Source organism: Rhipicephalus sanguineus, chromosome 1, assembly GCF_013339695.2.
Source record: "Rhipicephalus sanguineus isolate Rsan-2018 chromosome 1, BIME_Rsan_1.4, whole genome shotgun sequence".
Classification (NCBI taxonomy): domain Eukaryota; kingdom Metazoa; phylum Arthropoda; class Arachnida; order Ixodida; family Ixodidae; genus Rhipicephalus; species Rhipicephalus sanguineus.
In genome coordinates this window covers 208,648,014-208,654,013 of record NC_051176.1, presented here as the reverse complement: position 1 = coordinate 208,654,013, position 6,000 = coordinate 208,648,014, and the positions used below count along the sequence as shown (strand labels likewise).

Sequence of the window (6,000 nt, the reverse complement as noted above, 5' to 3'; positions counted from 1 at the left end):
CTTTCGCCCTCCAACCACCCAATCCTACGGTGCAAGCTTATCCCTGCCCTACACCCTGCTTTTACTGTGCGCGCGGGAAGACCCAGTGTATTAAGACTGCATCCTTCTCGGCTCCCTCTAGCACGCTTTCCTTCGCTCCCATATACATATAACGTACCGTGGGCAGAGCGTGTCAGGATATTATCTCGCTTAAACTTTATATCGAACCTATAGGCAGCGACAGAGTTCCTTATTTTCATATCGCAATAATTTGGAAAACATCAAGAGAACGAGCTAACTTAGACTAAGTCATATGGGAACGGCAGACACGTTAACCAGACTGAGCCAAGTTGGATGCCCTGCCCTAAGAATGGTGACATGGGACTAAAGGAGAGGATTAGGTGAAAGGTTAACTTTGGAAATACACATGACTACAAATTTAAGAAGCGTAAGCGTTGCTAGCTTTCTACGGGCGGCTTTTCTGCTATAATGGCAACGCGAATGTTTCCCGCATGCACCCGTTGAGCGTAGCCCATTACTGGAGACATAAGATCTAATCAAACAGTAATAGCTACACGAAATTCCCAAAGCAACTCGTTGAAGTCCATTGTGCTCTAATTACGATCGTGCTTACTTGCTGAAAACGCGAGCATGCTATCGACTCAATGACGCAAAGAAAGTAAAATAAAATAAGTGGCCATCTGGTCCATGTTAATAAGGGTGTTCGAGACATGCGTTCAGAGCATCGGCGAAGATAACTGTAGATAGCCGGGCTGCTCCCACTGTGACTGGATGCATGTCCCATGCTTCTTTGGTCTCCATTTCTTCTGCGTTCCATTCTTTCTGCGTTCACCAGAGTCTTCACCAGAGCTTTGATGTTACATCAGCCGTGCATCCTGCGTAGCCTGCTCGTCCTTTGCTGCTTGCGAACGCAGCGGCACATTTTACTGCCTGAGTCTCTCTCACAGAGTGGAACACCTTAGACTTAAGACATACCATACTGCATCAACTGAACCCACCACTGCTACTACGACCTCCATCCGGACTTCATCGATGTGAAGCTTAGCGTCTCTATCGGTATTGGTTGGGTGTTGCCTTCACGGAGGCATGCACAACATTAGTTGGAGTGACCTACAGTGTGGCATGCGATGTCTGCGGCACCGAATAAGACGTCGACCATCTGTTATGTCACTGTCTTTGATTTGCGACTGAAAGGCAAGAATTTTCGACGCTGTACAATGACTGGATGGTCGGCCACTTTCCGTGGAGGTACTTCTCTAGCACTGTACCCAACGCTCGTCTGCCCACTAGGCAGAGAAGGCACTTGTGGGATTCTTGTGGCTGACAGGTTTGCGCGAACGCCTTTATGTAGACCCACACCGCGTCAGCGAATTCACCGCTCATTTACTTCTTTCTCTCCCCTCCTCTCTCTCACTTTCCTATTCCCCTCTTCCAATACCCAGCGTAGGGTAGCCGACCAGGCTCTTTTCTGGATAACTTCCTTTCGTCCCGCCTCTCTGTTTTTTTTCTTTCTTCCTTACTGCCTGCATCGATGTTATCTCAACGTGCCCATGTTCCTATCCTCTGCTGGCACTTCCAAGAACACGCACAGGGTCGCCATATAATGTGCTGAATCTTCGCTTGAAACTTATCAGCAGAAGTCTACCTTGCCAACATCTACGCGAAGAGCATAGCCACAGAAAAATGTCTGGAGCCTTCTTTCCTGTATAGACAGCTACACGCTCCTAATAGACTCTACATAGAGTATACATGGCGTATATTTGGGGGACATCACGTGTATGTAAATACAAAAAGCCCCAGCGTAGAACAATGTACTCTTTATTAAGCTGTGAGATAGCCTAGTGCCTGATCGTCTGATAAGGCCGCTCATTTAATGCCCTGCCAACAGTGTCTTCGTAGAGTCAACGGTATACATACGCCGTAATGGGCCTCGAAGTTTAGTTCGCCCACTTGCAGCAGCCATGTCCCTGTTGCAAAGCAGGAGACATTGCGTGCTTTTCGGCACTGGCATGGGACAATCGCACTTTTCCCCATTTGCAGACATCGATAAAGCATTGAATGCTAAGGCCGGTATCCGCGCGCCACTGTATCGCCGCGGTATGACTGACCTATAAAAAGCTTCCTTTTTAGCGTGCTGGTCCTTCGTAATTGCTTTCAGCCTTCCGAATACGTTGTCAAGCACTCTTGTTGCTAACTAGCCGTATAGGTTATAGTGAAGAAGATAGGATAGCGCTCATTAGGAAGGTATATACGAGAAAGAAGTCAGGTGATGTAAAAAAAAAATATTGAACAGCTAAGTGGTGGCCCGTTGTGGAAATAATCGTACGTCCCTTTCCTTTTTGTTATGTAACCCACACCAAACTGGAGAACCCTCGACTACGGTATCCGCCACTATTACTCCTTGGTCAAGATGTGACACCGGGATATAGTTAGCCTCATAGATCACGTCGCGTTTTTGATGGCATTCAATGTTACATCGCTCTTTGTTTAATCATTTGAACAGTATTCTCTGGAATAAAAGGCCCTGCTTATATGATGTAACTGTAAGCTATGGAGCACTGCCTGGCTGCTTCCATTTATTCCACTCTTCGTCGTATAAATGTAGGCCTGCACACCGCAGCTCCGACATTATCGCTGGGATGATCTAACCATACAGTATGATTGTACGAAAGAAGGGGAAATTTTTACAGCCGAGCTGTTTTCGTTAGGCCGGTGCGCGTCACCAGAAAACTCAAACAGCTCCTAGCATAGCATTTAAAAATCTTGGTTCGCTTATTGCTAGGGGTGGCATTTACGAAATCCCATTCCTTTCGCATTGGAATGGCCAACAACACTCTTTGCGATGCCTGTCTTTGCGAGGAGACGCTACACCACATGCTGTGCGACTGCCCGCGGTATTATAATGTTCAGAGATAGTCACTGGCGTCCGTTCTAGCGCACCTTGGCAGTAGACAAATGTCTGTTGAAACTATTCTTGCATGTCGTCAACAGAAGACATCGCAGTTGAAGGCGACGAAGGCACTGCTGATCTTTTTAAGAGAAGCGGATTTGGACAAGCGGCTTTGACAGATATGTCGCGTACCACGCAAGAGTGACCGACTGTGACTGACTCTGTGTGTGCTGTGTCATGTGCTATCTTTCTCTCTCTCTCTCTTTCCTCTCCATCTTTGAATATCCCCCACCCTGTTCCCAAGTGTAGGGTAGCAAACCGGTTTTCCTAAGCTGGTCAACCTCCCTGCCTTTGCTTCTCTAATATTTGTTCTTCTTCTTGGTTTAGAGCGGAGATCGAATCTAGGCCGTCTGCATGGCAGGCAGATGTTCTACTACAGAGCCAGGCCTGTGCTTGAAATTGCTTCGGAAAAAAGCCCCTATACATGTTTCATGTAGTGCGAGGTGAGAAGGGGGAGTGAGGGTGAGGAGGAGTGATGTGAGGGTGAGAAGAAAGGGAAAAGAGGAGGTGAGAGGGACAGGAACGGGTATGCGCCATAGAAAGCCGGTATGTGCCAAGCAGCTCATATAGCATGGTCATGGGAAATGGAAGTGTGGATGAATAGGAATAAAGAAGGAGGGGGCCACAGAAATAAAGATAGACAGCTGAAAGAAAAAGAAGACGAAGAAAGTCAATCTGCGTTCTCCAGGTGGTGGCTCTTGCTTGCCAATCCAAGTTAAGCCTACATTTCCTAAGGAAGGCCGCCCAGCTTCGCTGCTCTTTCAGGCTTGGCAGTGCTAGCGCGAAGCTGCCCTAATTTTTCGAGAGGCTCGTTTCTCTGTTAGAGGCAACCAAATGAATCCAACAGACGATTAGGCCAGGGAAAGCACAAGGGGCATCAAATGTTCTCCTTAACTGTGGTGTAGTAACTATGACGTTTATTAAGATGAATTAAAGCCGAGGAAAAATCACCCTTTCCGCCGGAAAAGGCGATTCCCCCCCCCTCCCCCCACTCCCCGGGAGCGGATGAGCTACAGGTAAACAGCTTCACTGTAAAGAAGACGGTCGATCCCGCCTCATAGGAATCTGTATAACACGAAAGTGAGCGGTGTCTTCACAGGGGCGTAGTTGATTGTTACTTTACATTGATGTATGAGAGTTTGCAGAATGTTTATTGGTGTTTGGCAGCTAAAGCACCGTTTGACGTGGGTGCGTCCACGTTGACGCCTAGTAGCACATCTCCGTCCGGACGACTAACGCCAAAGATCATGATTTAACTCTTGTGTTGGCTGAGGTAGTTAACATACACCTGGACACAGCATATGCTGAATCCCGCGCAATGATGGCATCAACAAGCACATAACACTGGTACTCGATATTCACTCACTGAAAGCGTCGTCATTTGAGCAGAGAAACGCCAAGGTGTGCACTCCCCACTAATAGAATAACTAATTACTAGGGGTGTGCGAATATTCGAGTTTCGAATTCGAATCGAATAATACCTATTCGAAAAGCTAGTATTCCAAGTTTCGAATAATTCGACAGGACGAATACCTAATGCGCGACAAAGGTCAAGGGTGCAACTTAGTTAGGGTGGGGTGGCTAAAACTAACGCAAACGTGGTTACAGTAGGCCTTTCGTTGAAACTTCACCGATATCCTGGTTCAAGAGCGAGCGCATGTTTATATTAAGGAGATTATGTCACTACCGCACGCAAAAAAGACACATGAGAAAACTGCCAAACCCTTCAAAACTTCGCTTCCGAAACGAAGGCAAGAACTTCTTGCGCAGTTCGGTCGCGTGGTGGTGGTGAAAAACTTTATTTTTGAGAAGGCCAAAAGGTAAAAAAAATACATTTAAGCCGCATGCGCCGTCAAACGTCCCGACTGTGGCCCGCGAAACCCTCGGTGACTGGTTTCACTTGCGAAATCTAGTTCACTCTGTGCAGTCACCACGCCCGCACCACACCACTCGTTCAGAAACTCCCATCGTTTGGGTGCGCTGTTAAAACGCTGCTGGGAATTGGCACCCGAAGATTTTTGGTCCCGGATCACTCATGACGATGAAGCACAGCATTTCTGTTCTCAGATGAGCTGTATTGCGCGACCGCAGAAAAAAAAAAAAAAAAAAAAAAACCTAGCTACCGTGGCCGCCTCTGTTATCCGTTAGGAGGTTAGGAGTGCCGCTGTTGACTGGAATGGTGGCTCTTCTATCAACATGTATTGCGCGCCCGTAAAAGCTGAATAAAAAAAAAAAAACTTCCAAACAAGCACGTAATACAGCTTCCACCGTCTATTATTTATACGTTTGGTGTAAATAAGTTCCGGGCCCTGCTACCGTTTTCAACTGCAGGAAACACCGTAACATCACGCCGAGAGAGCCTGCAGACAGGTCATGTGGAACAGTTTGTGTTTCTGTATGACATTTCTGTTTCGGTGACAGTCCCTCGGGTCACGGTAGTGTTATGTACTCGAGGAGATGAGCAGATTTCATTTCTTTGGTCTTTCTTTTAAGTGTGAATAAAATCTTTTGTGTTCGATATTCGATTCGATATTCGACATTTTTGGCCACTATTCGGCACTATTCGATTCAAATTCGATTCGAGATGAAATTTCGCACACCCCTACTAATTACGCCTGTGCTCATGAGTATACCACACAGCGCTTCGGGAACGGAAGAGGCACAGTTTGTAGCTTGAGGCGTGAACGCGGGAAGGCGTTCCGCTTCACGCTGGCGTGTCTTTCTCTCTGCACCGAAAGCTGAAACTACCGAAGCTCTCTCTGTCGGCGCTCGTTAGTGGCATGATGCAGTATTTCACTTCACTGATCCCAGACGGCGACACGGCCCCCCGCCACCAAAAGTCACATTGAAAGGGAGAAGGTGTGAGAGGTATAAAAAGCGTTTATTGAGTCTCATGTATGAGCGTTGGTAGTGCAGTGGGTACCACCTATCGGCACCTGTCATCGCGCACCGAGGGGTGATGGGTTCGACTACCTGGTCATCGAAGTCAACGAAACTTTTTCTTCTGGTTTTTCTCTGTCACCTGTTCGTGTGCCTTCTACCGACGTCAC

At 47.4% G+C, this 6,000-nt stretch overlaps 1 protein-coding gene across 1 annotated transcript in view; it reads right to left on the bottom strand.

Annotated features, from left to right (window-relative positions):
* Nucleotides 1–6,000, bottom strand: part of LOC119406474 (thyrotropin-releasing hormone receptor) — a 318,447-nt gene that overhangs the window by 170,399 nt on the left and 142,048 nt on the right. The gene's annotated exons all lie outside the window — the stretch shown is intronic.